A 21,176-nucleotide genomic window follows, 5' to 3' on the forward strand; every position below is an offset into this window, starting at 1 on the left:
AGATGACTAACAAAATTTAGGGGCTATATATTTCCTTGTCCATCCCAAGGGAGACAGAAAAGGTCATGTATGAAAACTCTTCTAGAAAAGTTAAAAAAAAAAAAAATTCTTATCCAGAGATCTCAGGCCCTGATCTGGGTCACATTTCCACTCCAGGAGCAATTCTGTGACTGTGGAATGACATTGCACATATTTGGGTTAGCGTCTTCCAAAGCACATGGGATTCATGAGAAAAGATTTGTAGACCAAATGATAATTGTCGAAACACAGGAAAGGCAATTACAATTTCCACTGCACCAGGAAGTTTAACATCTAAGCTGTGGAGTGGATGTGATGAAAAACTTTTCTGAGGCTTCAACAGATGTTTGTTATGACTTTTCATTACAAAAGAAGTACTTTTCAATTTTTTTTTTCATTCAGAAACCTTACAAGGAATATATTTTACATTACAACCTGGTAGATACATATTGGTGTATCTATGTGTCTATGTATCTGTGTATCTATCATCAATCTATCTAAACATTGATAAAAAATCAAATCCTCATGAAAAATACTTACATGTATGAGCTTTATTTATATGCATGAGCTTTATTTTCTATTCTGTTCTATTCATTTTTTTATAATTATGGTCATAACCCAGGAAGTTGATTTAATCATACACTAATGGATCTTCACCTGTAGCTTGAAAAAGAATATGCATTAGAATACTGATATATATATATATATATATATATATATATATATATATATATATATACACATATATACATATATATACTCTTTATCTTAAAATTACTTCCAAATTTCATTTTCTATGAGAGCTAATAGAATTGGGTCAAAGTCGGATATTATGGTTATAACTTTGGGAACCCACCCCCAGGCTTTGGCTATTCAGAGAAGGAGGGAACATATAAGCCCAGGAGCTACTCTAAGAATTTTCTGCTACAATATCATGTTTCCAAAGGGAATTACCATTTAGTGGCCTGCAAGGCACTCTCATCCTGTCCCAACATTCCCTCTCATGACACTGAGCATTATAACTAGTTAGTACATATTCTTTTAGACAGAATATCCTTCCATTTCTTAATCATGCTCCTCAAAATTAAAGACAAAAGCTTAGGAGAGAGGTTCTGAATGTTTTCGTTCTGTGTGTATGTGTGAGTGTGTGTGTGTTGTGTGCACTCATGACGCTCACTGCATTGGACAGGGATTAATCCTTTTTGATCAACAAGTCTGTGGCAGAACTTGACATATGTTACTCTATCTAATCCTCTCATGGAAACCTGGGGAGCTTGGCATTATCATCTCAGTTTTACAGGTCAGTAAACAGAAGCTAAGATAGTTTAAGGGGTACTCCACACATCACATAACTGATTAGTGATGAAGATAGGACTGGAATCCGATTCTAAAAGTTGTACCATTTTACTGTACTACTTAAGGATGGAAGGGTTTTACTCAAATACAGATAATGGCTTAGCAAGTTTATCCAGAGAGGAATTAATGGGGTTTCCATATTAGACGACTAAACAATTTAATATGAAAAGTCTGGCACATGCAATGAAACAGGCACTGGAAATTATGAAATGAGGTTGAAATTTAGACGTGCCATGCCTTATAATTAAGGAACAATTGCTATGGCTTTTTGTTTGAACTCAAAGGTCTTCTGTGTCCACTTTTATTCTAACGATGTAAGCAAGAAGCAAAGGAAGGGAAAGCACACTGTGTGTTGTTGTCTTCTTGTTTACAATAATACACTTTTAAATATTAGTGCAGAGAAAATAGGAAACATAATCATTTCAGTAAAAATAGTCCATACAAATGAGCCCATTTTCTTTGGTAGCTGTGCAGGTTGTGAAGGTAACCAGTTCACACGAATCTTGCTCTCCTCATTTTGCTTCTATATATGCTTATGTCTGTTTCTATAGCTAGTAATTCAAATCTTCTAATTTTTAAAAAAAATAACTTTTAAAATTTTTAATTTTAAAAAAATGTGTTATTTTAGTTCAAGAGAAAATATGTCTGTGGGATGGATGATCTTCCTATTTTGAACAAAATGATGAACCTCTAAGTTGAGTCAAGCTCTTGTACTCTTATTAAAAAGCCTGTGACAAAAGCTCCCAAGTTTTGTAGCTGTCCTTTACTTAAGAAGTGACTTAAGAATCTTGGTTTACAGTTATCGGCTTGCTATTTTTAGAACCTCTCTTCTCATGTATCTTTATTGATTCAAAGTGTCATTAAATTCCTAGAGCTGTAAGGAAATTGTCTGCTCACAACTCAAGGATTTTCTACTGTGGACAACATCTTGGATAGTTCAGTTTTTCATTTTATGGAACTGAGGGAAATTGCTCAAGTGCAGTTTAAAGTGCTGAGTTAAGAAATAGCCTTGAGGTTTTACTAAGTAGACACTACATTATAGTTGACAGTCCTTTTGGAGTTTCCAGGCAAATATTTTGTTGCTAAGTCGAGCTAACTGGGAGTTAGCTATAAAGGAAAGGGGATACGTCTGTTTGTGCACGCTGGCCAAACTCAAAGTGAAACATAAATAGTTCAGTAAAGAATAATCAGAAATAAAAATAACCAAACAACATAATCTAGAAAAACCAATACCACGTTATAAATATTGCTGTCTTTTAATTGCATGATCCAGGTTGAGACTGGATTTCTATAACAATTGGACTTCCACTAGTAAAATGTACGCGTACCACAGGAAACAGGTATCTACTGGGGCACACGAGCTGGTTGTCAGCCTTGTTCATACCAAGGAAAACAATGGTTAAAGTAAAATGCAGATTGCACCAATGAATGGTTATGCACTGAAGGACACAAAGAAATCTAACATAAATATGAAAACTGTTGATATCATAACATGACACTGTTTTTAGTGGCAGTGATGTGGGGGGAAAAACGGTGCGTGAGAGACTGGTTAGTGACAACAAATGGGGAGAAACAACCTAAGAGAAGAAAAAATATGGGAGTGAGGTCGATAGAAAATAATGTGAGTGTGTTCTTAAAGTGCTTAACCTAACAGTTTGCTAATTCTAGGAAAAATAGATAGTGGAGAAGTAAGAATATTTGTTAATGTAATACAAGTAAGATGCAACAAGTAAAACCCAAATTTTTTAATGTATAGCTTAGTTCAAGAAATACTCATTTCTAATTCACATAAAGACTGACTTCTAAATCTATCACTGAATTCAGGTGTCAGATTAAATATCATGCCTTAAGATCTCAAACCCTGAATTATAGTGTTAGGGAAACTGGTATCCTATTACGGGGCTGGGTAAATACGAAATGTATTATAAAGCAATTAGATAAAGGGATAGAAAAAAACAAAACAACAGAAGGTAAACTCTACAGTTTCCGAACATTCAAATATATGTACTCTGAGGAAAATAACACTAAATGTAGGCATACCATGGAGTGAAAATGAAGTTTTCCTGTCTTGGAAAGATGCATCTGTTCATGTCATCCTGCTTCTAGTCCTGTGGTGGAAGGAGTATGACGTCCTGACCAGGGGACGATGCAGCAGCAGCATAAGCCACTGCCCCGTGTCATTCTCAGTGCCCCCTCTACACATCACAATCATGCCTCTTCACAAGAGACATCTTAAAGAATGATGTAAACTGTTCTTAAAGAATGATGACAGTTTACAGTAACTTGAGTTAATATTTACCTACAATGGCCGCTGCTACTGCACATACAGCCTCTTTACTGGAGAAAGTCAAGACAACTTCTAACATTTAGTGCTAGCAATTTAGCAAATGAGTTTTCTGTACCCCAGTAAAGAAACCCCACACTTTACCAATACATCAATCAGGCTCCTGTTTAACAGGAGATTAGAACTGAAAGAATTACAAGGCTCAGACCCTTTTTAAGAAGTCTTTAGGAAAGCTCAAAGACAACTGGGGAAAAAAAACAAAAAAAAACAGACAACAGAGAAAATTTTAGCCTCTGACACCTACAGCAGCCTTAATAGTAAACACAGCCTAACTCCTAGCCAAATAAAAATCTCACACTAAAGTCTTTCAGTTCCTTTTATCCATTACTTTGTGTTTGGCTTTCTACAAACAAACAAACAAAAAAAAAAAAATTACAAGGAAACTAACAGGCAAAAAACAGTCTGAAGAGACAAAGCAAGCCTCAGAACCAGACTCAGATATGGAAAGATTTTGGAATTCTCAGACAGGGAATTATTCAAGCTGCAGAAAAACAAAGGCAAAGAGAAAATCTTCAAAGAAACCACAGGAAAACACCTATAATTCTATCAGTTTCTTCTTTCTAGGCCTGGGGAGTGGTTATTTCCTAATGTTCACTCCATTAGAACTCATTAATATGCACACTATATGCATTGTTCTATATACATGTCATTCTTCTATATTAAATTGCATTAAACTCTAGCATCACACGAGTATGCTCACAGCATTATTTGTGTTTTTAGTAGTATTATAATTCTGCAATCCACATGAATATAACTAAAATTTAGAAAATAATGTATGCTAACCTCAAAATTAATTAACTTTAATTCTTAGGTTTAGAAAATTCTTTAGAATATATTAAACCACAATCTGGTCCATTACCAACTGCAATTTTTTTTCATTTCATTTTTTATTAGTTTAAGGTGTACAAAACAATGTAATAGTTAGACATTTATCATTTATATCCCTCACCCAGTGATAACCCTGCTTTTCCCATCTACTACCCCTCATCGCATACAGCCGTTACATTTCCACTGTCTCTATTCCTAATGCTATACTCCACTTCTTGTGACCATACATTTATATACATATACATATACATATACATATACATATATATATATATATATATATATATGTAATTATACTTGATGTTCATTATTGTTCAGCTTCAGCTTCAGGTGTACAGTGCAGTGATCAGGCATCTATACCATCCCTGAGGTGGTCTTGCTAATAAGACAAGTGTCCATCTGATACCCTACAAAATCTTTACCACATTATTGATTATATTCACCAAACTGACTTTTGTATCCCCATGGCAATCTTGTGGTTACAGATTGTTTTTTCTAATCCCCTTACCTTCCCTCTTATCCCCACCCCCCCTCCCATCTAGCAACCCTCAGTTTTTCCTCTATATCTCTGAGGTTGTTTCTGATTAGTTCGTTCATTTAATCTTTTATTTGTATTACACATGTAAGTGAGATAATATGATATTTCTCTTTCTCTGTCTGACTTATTTCACTTAGCATAATGTTCTCCAGGTCCATTCGTATCGTTACAAATGGTAAGATTTCTTTCTTCTTTATGGCTGAGTAATACTCCATTGTATAAATGTACCACAGTTTCTTAATCCAGTCATCTACCGATGGGCATTTTGGTTGTTTCCATGTCTTGGCTATTGTGTATAGTGCTGCAATAAAAATAGCGGTGCATATATATATATTTTTTTTTTGAATTAGAGTTTTGGGTTTCTCCGGATAGATACCTAGGAGTAGAATTGGTGGGTCATAAGGTAGTTCCATTTTCAGTCTTTTCAGATACCTCCATACTGATTTCCATAATGGTTGCAACAATCTGCAATCCCACTAACAGTGCACAAGGGTTCCCTTGTATCCACATCCACACCAGTACTTGTTGTTTTTTGATTTATTGATAATAGTCATTTTGACTGGGATGAGGTGGTATCTCATTGTGGTTTTTTATTTGCATTTCCCTAATGATTAGTGAGGTTGAGCATTTTTTTTCATATGTCTATTTGCCAGTATGTCCTCTTTAGAAAAATGTCTCTTCATGTCCTCTGCCCATTTTTAATAGGGTTGTTTGGTTTTATTGGAGTTGAGTGAGATTTCTATAAATTTGGGATATTAATCCCTTATCAGATATGTTATTGGCAAATATCTTCTCCCACTCAGTAAGATCCCTTTATGTTTTATTCATGGTTTCCTTTGCTGTGAAAAAATTTTTAGTTTGATGTAATCCAACATGTTTATTTTTCCTCTTACTTCCCTTGCCCGTGGGGATATATCAGTAAAAATCTTACTCCAGGTAATGTCTCTAAACGTTCTTTCTATTTTTTCTTCTAGAAGTTTTTGCTTCCATTGTTGTAGATTAAATGGCCATATAGGCATGAATTTATTTCTGGGCTTTCTATTTTGTTCCATTGATCTATGTGTCTGTTTTTATGCCAGTACCATGCTGTTTTGATTACTGTAGCCTTGTAGTATAATTTGTTGTCAGGTATTGTTCTACCTCCCACTTTGTTCTTATTTCTCAAGATTGCCAGGGCCTTCTGGGGTCTTTTATGGTTCCATATAAATTTTAGGATTACATGTTCTATTTCCGTGAAAAATGTCCTTGGTAGCTTGATAGGAATTACATTGAATCTGTATATTGCCTTAGGCAATATGAACATTTTAACTCTATTAATTCTTCCTATCCATGAGCATGGTATGTGATTCCATCTATTTGTATCTTCTTTAATTTCTCTTTCAGTGTCTTAAATTTTCTGAGTACAGATCTTTAACTTCTTTGGTTAAATTTATTCCTAGGTATTTTATAGTCTTTGAAGCAATTGTAAATGGGACTGTTTAATTAATTTCTCCTTCCGATATTTTATTATTGGTATATACAAATGCAACTGATTTCTGAATGTTAATTTTGTATCCTGCTACTTTACTAAACTCATTTATCAGCTCTAATAGTTTTTTTTTTTTTGATGGACTCTTTAGGGTTCTGTATATTTACTATCATGTCATCTGCATATAATGACAATTTTACTTCCTCCTTACTGCTTTGGATGCCTTTTATTTATTTTTCTTCTCTGATTGCTGTGGCTAGAACTTCCAGCACTACGTTGAATAGAAGTGGAGAAAGTGGACAACCTTGCATTGTTCCTGATCCTAAAGGAAATGGTTTTAGCTTTTCCCCATTGAATATGATGTTAGCTGTGGGTTTATCATATATGGCCTTTATTATGTTGAGATATGCTTTCTCAATTCCCACTTTATTAAGAGTTTTCATTGTAAATGGCTGCTGCATTTTTTCAAATGCTTTTTCTGCATCTATAGATATCATCATTATTTTTCTTTCTCATTTTCTTAATGTCGTGTATCACATTAATTAATTTGCAGATGTTGAACCACACTGGCATAACAGGAATGAATCCCACTTGATCATGGTGTTTGATATTTTTAATGTATTGCTGAATTCTGTTCGCTAATGTTTTGTTGAGGATTTTTGCATCTATGTTCATTAAAGATATCAGCCTGTAGTTTTTTTTATTTGTAATGTCTTTGTCTGATTTTGGGATCAGTGATAGTGACCTCGTAAAAAGTGTTTGGGAGCCTTCCTCCTTCTGAATTTTTTTGAATAGTTTGAGGAGAATAGGCAATAATTCTTTTTTGAATGTTTTGTAAAATTCACCCGTAAAGCCATCTATTCCAGGGCTTTTGTTTGTTGAGAACTTGTTGATTACTGATTCAATTTTCCTCGTGTTAAGTAGTCTATTCCAGTTTTCCGTTTCTTCTTGAGTTAGCATTGAAATGTTGAATACTTCTAGAAAATTGTCCATTTCCCCAGATTGTCTAATTTGTTGGCATATAGTTGCTCATAGTAATTTCTTTAAAAAATTGTATTTCTGTGGTGTCTGTTGTCACTTTTCCTCTTTCATTTCTGATTTTATTAATTTGGCTCCTTTCTCGCTCTTTTTTCATAAGTCTGGGTAAAAGTTTGTAAATTTTGTTTATATTCTCTAAAAACCAGCTCTTGGATTCATTGATCCCTTGTATTTTTTTTCTTTTTTTTTCATCTTTGGTCTTTGTTTCATTTATTTCCACTCTAATCTTTATTATCTCCTTTCTTGTACTCCCTTTGGGTTTATTTTGCTGTTCTTTTTCCAGATCTCTTAAGTGTAAAGATAAACAGCTGATTTTTGATTTTCTTGTTTCTTTAGTTAGGCCGGCATTGTTATGAATTTCCCTCTTAGGGCAGCCTTTGCTGCATCCCATAGATTTTGGGTCATCATATTTTCATTTTTATTTGTCTCGTGATATCTTTTGATTTCTTCCTTGGTCTCATTGTTGACCCATGTGTTATTTAGTAACATGTTTTTCAGGCTCCATGTATTTGTGTGTCTTCCAGTTTTTGTTGCTTTGTTTGTTTGTTTGTTTGTATCTTTGTTTTCTGGGTTTTTTTGTTTATTTGTTTTTTCCCTGTAGTTGATTTCTAATTTCATACCACTGTGGTCAGAGGAGACAATTGGTATGATTTCAATTTTCTTAAATTTATCAAGACTTGTTTTGTGGCCTAACATGTGGTCTATCTTGAAAAATGTTCCATGTGCACTTGAGAAGAACGTGTATTCTACAGCTTTGGGGTAGAATGCTCTGAAAATATCTATTAAATCTAACTGGTCCAATGTGTTATTTAAGGCTGTTGTTTCCATATTGGTTTCCTGTTTGGAAGACCTGTCCCTTGTTATCCGAGGTGTGTTGAAGTCCCCTGCTATGATAGAGTTACTGTTGATCTCTGTCTTTATATCAGTCGATATCTGTTTTCTATTTCTAGGTGCTCCTATATTGGGTGCATAGATGTTTATGTCCTCTTTTCATATCTATTCCTTTATTGTTATGTAATGCCCATGTTTGTCTTTTAATATATTCTTCATTTTAAAGTCTGTTTTGCAGCTTCAGCCTTTTCCTCATTTCCATTTGCATGAAATACCTTACTCCAACCCTTCACTTTCAGCTTGTGTGTATCTTTTGATCTGAAGTGAGTCTTTTGTAAACAACATATGCAAAGGTCTTGATTTCTTATCCATTCAACCACCCTCTGTCTTTTGATTGGAGCATGTAATCCATTTAAAGTGATTATTGATAGGTACATAGTTCTTGCTTTTTTTTTCTTTTTTTCTTTTTTTTTTTTTTTTTGTAGTTAGACTTTTTTCATCTTTCTTGTGCTTACAGAAGCCCTTTTAATGTTTCCTGCAATGCTGGCTTGGTGGTAATAAATTCCTTTAGCTTATTCTTTTCAGGGAAGCTCTTGATCTGTCCTTCAATTTTAAATGGTAACCTTGTTGGATAAAGCAATCTAGGTTGTAGGCCTTTGTTTTTCATCACTTTGAGTACCTCATATGCCATTCCTTACTGGCCTGGAAAGTTTCTGTAGAAAAGATATTTGCTAGTCTTATAGGAATTCTATTGTATGTAACCCGCTGTCTTCCTCTTGCTGCTTTTAGGATTCTCTCTTTGTCTTTAAGCTTTGCCATTTTAACTATACTGTGTCTTGGTGTGGACCTGTTTGGGTTTATCCTGGTTGGAACTCTCTGCACTTCCTGGGCTTGTATGTTGGTTTCCTTTACCAGGTTAGGGAAGTTTTCGGTCATTATTACTTCAAATATGTTCTCTATCCCTTGCTCACTTCACCTTCTGGTATTCCTGTGATGCGCATATTGTTTTGCTTGATATTATCCCAGAGGTCTCTTAAATCATTTTCATTGTTTTTTATTCATTTTTGCTTTTTTTGTTCTCCTTGGGTGATGTCGCTAACTTGTCTTCTAAGTCACTGATTAGATCCTCTGCCTCATTTAACCTGCTGGTCATTCCTTCAAGTGTGTTCTTCATTTCTGCTACTGTATTCTTTAGTTCTAACTAACTGGTTGTTCGTTATGATTTCTCTTATCCTTCTTTATGTATGACTAAGCTCCTTTAACATTCTTATCATCAGAGTTCTGAACTCTGTCTGTGATAGGTTGGTTAACTCTATTTCATTTAGTTCCAATTCGGGAGGTTTCTTTTGTTCTTTTATTTGGGACATGTTTCTTTGTTTCCCCATTCTGGCTGACTCTGTGTTTGCTTCAATGTATTAGGTAGATCCCCTAGGATCCTTCGTTTTTGCTGGGTGATGTTATGTAGTATGTGTCCTTTATATTTGACTTGCACCACTTCCCTATTCTCCTGTGTGTGTACTCCAAAGGTGACCCTTGTGTTGTGTATATTGTCCTGTCAAAGTTGAGATTTAATTGCTTTTGACTTGTCAGTAGGTGGGGTTTACTCCTAGGCTAACTAGTTGTGAGACTTGACTCTGCCCACAGTGGATAATCTGCTGTGTAAGGGTTGACCGCTTAAAGGAGGTTTGGTCCCTATGGGCTCTTGTGCCTGTAGAGAATTCCCTCTCGGTGTGTCAATTGTTGGTGAAATCCCGTAGTACTCTGGTTTGGTCTGGGGTTGTCTGTGTTGAATCTTGTGCATCTCGGGGTCTAATGTAGGGCAATTTCAGAGCAAAGCAAATCACTAAGCAGAACAACAACAATATAGAAAAAGCTGAATACACTCACATGTGAAAACAACTGATAACCCACACTGAATACAGGCAAAAATATCAAAAATGCAAAAACAAAACAAAACAAAAAATGCAGCACCAGTTTTGGCTTAAGCCAACCAAGTAATCTCCAAGTTGTCCTTTGCTGTACCAAAGTGTCCTGTGCATCTTTTGCAGGCAGAGCCGATCACCTGGTGCCCAGAGTGACCCTAGCACTGCAGTTCTAGATAAGTGGGACTATGGGGTCTGGATGGTAGTTTTTACAAAGTCAGTGCAGTTTCTGCTCTTGCCTGCACGTGTGCACACTGAGAGTAACACAGCCAGCCCTGTGCCCAGGTCTCCTGAGTCTTAGGGCACTTCTTCCGTGTGTGTGTGTGTGTGTGTGTGTGTGTGTGTGTGTGTGTGGAGGGCATGAGATTTCTGAGCTGCTGAAAGCCCAGAGCTTAATCTGCAGCCTGCTGCTAACCCCTGGGTGGGTCTCCGAAGTTGTAATTGCCCTACCCTAGGCAGGTCAGAAAAGGTGGGGGCATGGATAGAGGAATCTTCTCTCTCCCAGCCCAGCAGTGTCACACTCTTCCCAGCCTCTTCCCTGGGTCACAGCAGCTGCAATCGGGGTCTTCCCAGATCCTGAGAACTACTGCTTCTCTGTAATCTGACACTACTCCTCAATTCAGGGGCCAGCTTGAGTCTATGGAAAGGTGGGGTAGGATTGGGAGAGTGAGTGGAGGGACCCAGGTATGGCGTTTACCTTTTGTGTCTGACCTAGGGCTCAGCTGGAGGTCTCAAGAGAAAAGTGCAAAAGAATATTTAAGGGGACGTGGTTAGAAGTAACACTTAATAACTTTTATTTGTATTCCTTTGACTGCAATTTAACCAACCACCCATCCCTATTTGCAATAGACAGTGGAAAATATAGCTTTTTAAGTATGCAAATTACTCCAACAAAACTGTATTTCTGTTAGTATGGGAGAAGGGAAACACTAGATTTTGGCACTTTAGATATATTTTTGTTTTGATATATATCTGTTATTGTGGGGAACACTTTTGAGTAACGAGTATTTTATGTAGTACAAATATGAGGACAATTCTAATTATTTTTTTCTTGTGTTAAAAATTTAGGTTCATCTCATATGACAATTTACTAAATTATCATTTCTATAAATAAATTAAATTTAAATTATAAATAATGATTTAGAAGGCTACATTCATTCTTTGTAAATAGACAAATATTTTTCTTTATGTATGTTGCTCATTTATTCTGACTTACTGGAAAATCTATTTTGTGATAATTACAAATTATTTGTGATGATTCAATAAATATCATGTTGATTCTGATAATTTTCTCATTTATACTCGGTATTCTATGTCTCATTTTCAATAAGAAGGAATGGTGGAGCCTCGAATATCTCACCTGTGTTGTTCTTCAACATTAATTAATTCTCAGCATCAGAAAAATCAAAATGTGTTTTATAAATATTGATAGATTGGCTACAATAAAATATTGACTATCAGGCAAAAAAACTAATCAATCTTTATTCACTTCTACCGTATCCAATGTCCTCTCACTGTTAGGGTTATCTAAATTTTAAAATTGGGTAGACATTTTGTATTTCTTAAAGAAATAATTTGCAGAGTAACATCACAGAAATGGTGGAGTGAAGGGGGTGTTTTTTGAAATCTCCTTGGGAAGTTATCAGAAATTGAATATCTATAATTCAAAAGATTCTGTGATATCACACAAGAACAGCTAAGAGATCTGCATGATGAATTACCTGAAAGTAGGCAAATTGGACAAGCAGCGGGAGCCAAAGTAGTAAGTGCAGGATGCAGCCCATACCCTCAGGGCCCCAGGACACAGATCATAGATCACAACAGCTGTGGGAGACGGAAGAAACCAGGTTGCAGGTTCCATCCCTGTGCCCCACAGTTCTGCCTAAGGGATCAGCATATAGGACTGAATTGGGCAGCATTTAAAGCAGAGACCTCAGCTGAGAGCTTCAGCTTAAGTTTAGAAGGTTGTATGCTTCTAGAAAATTTTCCATTTCTTTCAGATTGTCTAATTTGTTGGCATATAGTTGCTCATAGTCATTTCTTAATTTTTTTTGTATTTCTCTGGTGCCTTTTGTCTCTTCCCCTTTTTCATTTTCGATTTTATTAATTTGGATCCTCTCTCTCTCTCTCTCTCTCTCTCTCTCTCTCTCTCTCTCTCTTTTTCCTTTTTTTTTTTTTTTTGATGAAAAACCAGCTCTTGGATTCACTGATCTTTTGTTTTATGTGTGTGTATGTGTGTGTGTGTGTGTGTGTTTGTGTGTGTGTGTTTTTTGTGTGTGTGTGTGTGTCTGTGTGTGTGTTTTGTCTCTCTTTTATTTCTGCTCTGATCTTTATTATTTCCTTCCTTATACTTCCTTTGGGCTTATTTTGCTGTTTTTTTTTTTCAAGATCCCTTAAGTGTAAGGATAAACTGTTGATTCGTAATTTTTCTTGTTTCTTTAGGTATGTCTCCATTGCTGTGAATTGCCCTCTTAGGACTGCTTCCACTGCATCCCATAGATTTTGTTGATCTCGGGGTGTTTTGAGTCTTGTGTCTCTTGGGCTGAGCCCTGTTGTAGGGCAATTTCAGAACAAAGCAAATCACCAAGCACCACCACCACAACAACAACAACAACAGCAAAGAAATAAAAACATATACACTCACACGTAAAAACAACCAATAACCCACACTTAAACCAGGCAAAAATATCAAACATATAACAACTGCAAAAAAATCAGCGCTGGTCTTGGCGTAAGCCCCCCAAATAATCTGCAGACAGTAAGAAAAATTCCCCAAAAAGGCATAGAGTTTCTATTAAAGTAGTTCTTTAGTGCTGAGATATATTTTATACGATGATAATAAAAAAAACATAGTTTTATCTAATGTGGAAATTTAAATGTCAAGGTAAATAGTAAATAGTTCCATGATGAAGCAGCTGTAATTATTAGAATATTTCTGTAAACCTGAAAAATGCTTTCCTAATATTTCTTGCCTAATTCCCAAGGTTATCACCTCAAGTACAATTTTGAAGAGATTATGATACTGGACATCCTCATCTTCATCGTAACTTTAGTGGGGAGCTTAGGCTACTTGTGGGTTTTTGTACAAGCTATCAGATTGAGAAAGTTTCCTTCTCTTCCTGGTGTGTTGAGTGATTTTTATCATGAAATCACTCAAGGGGTTAAATTTTGTCAAATGATTATTGTCTATAACTGCTGAGATAATCATGTTGGTTTTGTTCCTTATTCTATTATTATTGTGTATTACATTCATTGATTTTCAGATATTAATACAACTTTGCATTCCTGGGGTAAGTCCCAGTTGGTCATGGTGTTTGTATAATTATTTCAAAATGTTGCTGAACTGTGTTTGATAGTGTTTTGTTGATGAATTCTATGTCTACATTCATAAGAGAACACGAAGACTATACAGTAGCCCACAACATTTAATTTAATCCAAAATTATCATTCTGTGGTCCCATGCCTATCTACTGCCTTCTAATTTACTTGGTTCCTGAGGCACTATATATACACAGATATATTGCTTATAAAAAAATAATAAGAAAATCATTCAGTGTATTGATTGTTCATGTCAAAATGTGATTTTACCCATTATAATTTACTACTTTTTATATTTAAGATTTGGTATTTATAAATAATATACAATCATTAGTAAATTAACTTCCACTAATTATGATTAATTAAGACTTCAGATGTATAAAATGGCAAATACATACAATAACTTTAAACAAAAACACTGTCTTGATACATTAAGTTAGGATACTTTTAATTTTCAATTAGGTAATTCTGCAAATAAGAATTCCTTCAATAACATGCTGACCTCTTCTTCTTGCTAACAGGGACATAAGCATGTGAATTTTGACTGATGTTAGGGGAATTTCTACTCACTCAGCCAGAAGTTCAAATGTCTTTTTATTCAACTTTACATGTCTTTTATTTTCAGAAAATGTAATCAGTTGTGCAGACAAATTTATATAGCAATAGTTAAATTCATTGATCATAAGTATACAGTTGTATCTATCTTGCTGCAAAACAGTAAATAAGTGAGAAATGTTACACAACTGCCAGAGGGTTTTTTATCTTTTGAAAAATAAAAATGTACCAAATAGGCATACTGTTTTCCATCAGTATTTTTAAATCAACAATTTCAACAACAAATCAAATATGATGAAATATAGTTGCTTTGATTTGAGTTTGTTCTTCATAGACACCCCTGACATATCCTTGACTCCATTCTTGCTCTTATTTCCCACCTGATTCCTAAAATTCACTCTCATCGTAGTCTGATTTTACTGCATTAATGCACACTTCTATATTTTTTATCTTCTTTCTAGACCCCTACTTCCAATTTAATAATTTGTATAAACCTAGGTATGTTATCCAGCCCTTAAATCCTAGTTTAATCATCCACAAAACAGGAATAACAGTTGTTTTTATTTGAGCATATAATGAAGACTAAATGTAAGAATGCATTTGAAAATCTAGCTACAATCTTTTTCATGACAGCTATTCTCTTAATGGGTATAATTATTCTTGTGAGAAGCAGTATAGCAGATTATGTAGTTTTCTTTTGAAGTTATATAAAAGCACCTACAGAAAACTGTGTCGGGGGAGACAAACTTTTTAGCCTACTGGATAGGCTCAATAATGATGGCAGCAATTGGAGTTGGCTTGCTAAAAACGTCATATGGGAACCAAATTCTTTTCATGTATATCCAGCAGTCAAGCTAATATACACAGAAAATAAAAATCTCTTTAACAGAACAATTGAAAAAGAAGATGATTGATTTTATAGATTTGCCATGATTGAAGAGGAGAAAAGTGAACAGAAAGAAACTAAATAGAACAATTGTTTGTTAAAGTATATTTACCTATCTATCTATCTATCTATCATTTACCTATCTATTATCTATCTATCTATGAAAGAAAACAATATTGTCCTTTGAGATACCTAACATCAAATTAAGCAAAACAATGTCATCTAATTCTGAGGATAAGGATATCAGTGTCCTATTTAGTCGTAATCCCTTCTTGACATTAGAAGAAAACAGTGAATTTGAAGTTGTTTTGTCCCAGACCTACCACTCTGCATCTAAATAATCCTACTGTATTATACTTTTTGTATCAATCTAAAAAGTAGCACATCTAAACCTTGTTGGTGGTTATAAAAATTTTCTTGCTCTGGTGTCCTTATGTTATTTGGGAGGATAAATGGTAATGTCTGTATTCCAGGACTAGATTAAATCTCAGATGACACGTTAGGAAATTTTTTTAAAGAAATTGCTTGAGGAAAAAGAGATGCAGCCACCATGTAATCACAGCAGAGACTCTAATTCATTTTATTCAGGTAGATAAAGTTATTAAATTTTTCACAATATTTTAACTTGTGCCAAATATGTCTATAAAATTTGGATGCTACATCTAAGAGACTTAGTGTGCATTGCCTGGCTGGGACCTATTTGTCACCTGGGAAGATGATATTTAGTTTCTACCCAGCAGGGAAAATAACAACAGCAATAACAGCAAACCCATGTTGCTAATCTCTCGGTACACTTTATCCAGGATTACAGTTTACCAGTCAGGAAATTGTTTAAACACCTGGGAGGGCTGCATAATCTTCTTTAGTGCCTGCCCCAGGAAAGAACTACCTGAGACCCCTGGCTTCTCCTCAGCAATTGGAAGCCTTTGAAAAACTTACTTATATTTATACATATTTTAGTTAGATAGCACTAACTAAATAATACCCAATTCTCAGAGGGAACATGGAAGATGTGTTAATTATTTTTCAATTTTAGTTCTCCTGTGATGCAATCAAATTACAATTAGGTGATACTGAAGTACTAAGATAAAGATAAAAGTTTGAGAAGAAAAAACAGAAACCATTCTACTCTAAATTCTACAGTTATTTTTGTAAAGTATATGAAACATAAAGTGAAATCGATACATTTGTTGTTAGAAGTAAGAAAAAAAGAAAAAAAAAAGCTTTCTAAGGCTACCTCAAAGACAAGGTCTGTGTCTTATTCTTCTATCCTACAGTTCTGTCCTCCAGTCAGATTCTCCATATTCATAAATACCACAGCAGGATTGCTATTGAAAGAAACACTTTAAAATAAACAAAAGAACGTATAATCAGAAATCTGGAAAATGACTTTCTTTGTATATAAGTACTTACTAGAAGCATATTTTTTTCTCCCTGAATCCAGCTGTTCTTCCTATCTCCCATGTCTTCTTGAATTATACCGCTATCTAGACAGTCACTTTCAACAGAATCCCAGGATTTTTAAAATAAAGTATGCCTACTAATGTCTCTCCTGTTTGGCATGTCTTCTCTATCTCAACCCTCCTAAGATGTACATTACTCCATTTTTACCTCCTTGAATCACTGCAGACATCTCATAACTGGTCTGCAGTTTTGTCTCTTTCCAATTCATGTTCCTTATTGCTTCTAAACTGATCTTTCTAGGTTATTTGATCAATACTCCTCTCTCTATTACAAATTAATTAATTATATCATTTTGCCTGCATCCCAAAGTCTAAATCACTGAGTGTGGTGTGTTTAGGTTTCTAGAAAACTCCGTTCATACTGGCTTAAATAGTCTGAGAATTAGTAACTCACATACTTAGAAGGTGGGGTGAACTTCAGGGTTTACTCATTCCCATGACTAAATAATGTAGCAAAGGCATCATTTCTTTTCATCTGTCTTATCTGCCTCTCACAGTAACAAATTTATTTTAAGGCATGTTTTATTCATAAACTTACGATAGCTTCAAATAGATGTTAGGTTATACAAACCTTCATCTGAATTTGAGAAAAAGAGTGTGTTTGAATCGTGAAAAATGCCTTTAACTTCCTCCCAATGTGGTAAATTGGGACATGGGCCAACCCCAAAGCAATCACTTTAGTCAGTGAGGTGGGATGTTTTTGATTGGTACTGCACAGCTACGCTCTATGTTGCCCTTGGAACCATAATGGCAGCTAACTAATAAAAGAAAGGTGCAATGAATGGTGGGGAAATAACCACAATACTTTCCACATGCTGCTAACAGAAATTTATTGTTTCTCTTTCCTTTGTTCATTCTTGCATTCAAAATGGAACATGGTGTGACAAGTTGTATTTTCCAAACATGTCTGACACAATATGTTCCATCCCACATGTTCTTCTTATAAAGCCCTCCCCTATGAAACTGGGCAGTGCTTCGTGATTGACCTAACTTATGAAATAGCAGTAGTGAGGGTAAACGACATGTGACGCCAGGTCTTACAAATGCCATAGATGTCTGCCTTGTGCGCTGGGGATGCCAACACCTGGAACCAAGCCATCATGATAAGAGGAAAACCATGCAATATGAAAAGACCTCATAGAGTTACTTTGTTTTGTTTTGACTGAAAGCCCCAGCTCTGTCTGATCTCATCTACAACATTAACCAACATTCACGAGTGAGGGAGAATTCAGTGTAACTCCAGCCCCAGCCACCATCTAAATATGAACAGAGAAACTCCTAGAGAATAGTGCCTAGCAATCTCCAGATATGTGAGATACAATAAAATAATAATTATTTGCTTTGAGCCACTAAGTATTGAGTGATTCATTGCAAGCAATAGACAAACAGAATGCATTGGTACTAACAATCTTTCAAGAGTGAATTCAAATAGCACTTTTTCTGCAAAATCTAATTTTAGACTCTTGTTCTCTCATTCTATTATTTTACTTCTTTTATGTATTTAGAGCATCTAAACAAATTTAAAAATATATCCTGAATTAAACTATTTTGCATCTATCTGTGTCCTCCACCAGGGTGCACCCCTTGAGGGGATGGATTATGTCATATGCATTCGTTTTACTGTGGAAAGTGTAAGAGTTTCTCTATAAAGATCCATTGAATTAATCAACCAACCAATTGATAAATCAATTGACATTTAACTCAGAATTAATATAAACATTTGAACTGATTTTCATTTTCTTTTACGTTATATTTTAGGGAATATTTCTCTGTGTATGGCATAATAATATTCCAATCTTTCTTTCCAATACTAAGTCTATAAACTTTCAAAAATATTTGGTACATTAAAATTTATGCTATAAAGTTTATATTGAAGTTTATAATTATTTTTCAGGGAGTTGAAACTATTCCTAACTGGCACAATAGCACTTGAAATGAATAAATCATTATCATTGCCTTTCTTCCTATCTAGCTGTTTTGTTTAAAAAAAAAAATGACACCAAACAAAATTTATGTTTATATAAGGATTTACACTTTATCCTTTTCCCAAATCTGTCAAGGAACTACTACCGACAAGAGTTTTACTTGAACTGGTTAGAAAACTTTCCTCAAGATTGTGTAGATTCAAGCCATTGTAAGTCCTCCTTTCTGACAATTAATACATTTTGATTTAATTCATAAATTTCAATCATCTACCGTGTTTCCCCAAAAATGAGACCTAACCAGTCAGCTCTAATGTGTCTTTTGAGGCAAAAATTAATATAAGTCCCAGTATTATATCATATCATATCATATCATATCATATCATATCATATCATATCATGTTATATAAGACCCGGTCTTATTTTACTATAAGACCGGGTCTTATAGTAAAATAAGACCGGGTCTTATATTAATTTTTGCTCCAAAATACTCATTAGAGCTGATTGTCCAGGTAGGTCTTCTTTTCGGGGAAACACAATATGTATTGTTCTGCCATACTTGCTTCTTTTTCATCACAGCTCCCTACCTGATGAACTTCCCCCAAGATTTAATAATGCATTATACTTTTTGTAAAAAGTAAAAACATGTATTTCGCACGATATTTGCATCAACACTTTCCATAATATGATCCTTTATATTTGCTTACTTCAGTGGTCTACGCCAAAAGTGTTCAAATTTACTTTCCCCTCCTCTATACTATATATCTCTGTATGAGATTAGAAAGATGGGAAACAAAACTTAAGAAATCTTGACTAAAACTTTGTTCAACAAACTTTGATTTTACCACATACCTGTGAGAGGTTTTTGTGATATTACTGCATATACAGGAGACATAAATGACAGCCTCTGACTCCACAAAGAAAATTACAGTATACAGTAAAATTGTTCCCAAAGCAATAAGTATCAAAAGAGGTTCAGAATAGAGTATTCAAATAGTAAAATGAAGGGAGAGACTTCTCCATGCTGAGAGAATCAAGGGAGACTGGGCAGGTTATGATATTTTACCTGGGCTTTAAAGTATTATGATTTGCATATATGAATATTGCTGAAGGACACTGGAGTCAGAAATTATGCAAACAGATCATAAAATAAGAAAGTACTGCTGTGCTGGGTATGTTGTGGTATTGCCAATAGGGTATATGAAAAGATAGCATTAAAAGTCAGAGATGACTACAAGTTTGGAGATCTGAATGAGTAAAATATTATGGTACTAATGAAAATGCAAAATTTATGTTCAGGAACTGACTTGTGAGGAACCTGATGAGTTTAGTTTTAATCTGTAGTGTTTGACATACAGACTGGATACCATAAGGACAGTCTTGCAGGGGACTGGTAATGCAGAACTACAACTGAAGAAAGTTACACATATAGAACTAGGATATATAAATATACTTAGAGATAAATAAGTAGATAGATAGATACATAGACAGACAGACAGACAGACAGACAGACAGACAGACAGATAGGTAGGTAGATAGATAGATACATGATAGATACCAAAATCAGAGATAAGATAGAGTTAAAGGAGATTTTTGGAAAAGAAAGACAATATTTTCACTAGATCATTTTGTCTCCAACTATTTACATGTAAAAAAATCTTTGTTCTAAATATCAGATTGGTGCAAAAGTAATTACGGTTTAAAGGGTTAAAAGTAATTGCAAAAAGAACGCAATTAATTTTTGCACCAACCTAACAGAAGTCCTATAAAGGCAACCAGTAGGATAAACTGAGTTTGAAGCCATATTTTGTTTGGCTAACATGTTTTTTTAAAAAAAACAAAATTTAACTAACATTAAATGTCATGCACACTCATTTATCCAATTGCCCATGAACTCCCAAACATCCTTCATCCTGGCTACATCACAAATTTATGATTCTTTCCTGCTTCCTAAAGTAACTAGAGCTCAAGAATACCACATGTAATCAATTTTGTGTATAAATTGCTTACTACAAGTTTCTGGAAGTTTAGTCACTCATCTGTTCTTTCCCAAAAGCCTGGAACACGCAAGGTGCTATGCAGTGAGATCAGAGTATATAAAAATGGCTGTGATGTAGCAAAGAAATAGAAAACTATGTGTATACATATCACCACACAACAAAGAGAGGTAACAATAGTTCTTTTGTAATGAGAGAAGCTTTTCCCCAGTTTTTTGTCAACTAATACTTTTATAAAAATAATAGTTAATTACAAGGAAATTGTACTTACAGTAAACATACACAATAGAAACACTGTTTTTGTTGTTGTTGTTATTGGATTCAATAAACAAAAAATTGCATTTCAATGAATATGACTAGAACAAACCTAACAAAAGAAAAACAATTTAAAAAAACTATATCATATCTGAATGGACTTGATAATTTGTTTTTATCACAATCACAGCATAGAAACCAATCTTACAATGATATATCAATGGGATTGAAAGATAAGGTTTTAAAGCAATTTCATTCAGCAAGATTTGTATATTCAATTTTAACTTTTATCTAAAATGAAATGATATATTTTCAAAATTTTTCTTCAGTCTTTTATAAGTAGTCCTCCAATTTATCCCCCAAAAATATTTAAATTAAAATCCTTTTAATGAAATACATTGATTCTAGATCTTAAATTTCCAATATTTTGATATTCT

Source organism: Rhinolophus hipposideros (genome assembly GCF_964194185.1).
Source record: "Rhinolophus hipposideros genome assembly, chromosome: 4".
In the NCBI taxonomy this organism is placed as follows: domain Eukaryota; kingdom Metazoa; phylum Chordata; class Mammalia; order Chiroptera; family Rhinolophidae; genus Rhinolophus; species Rhinolophus hipposideros.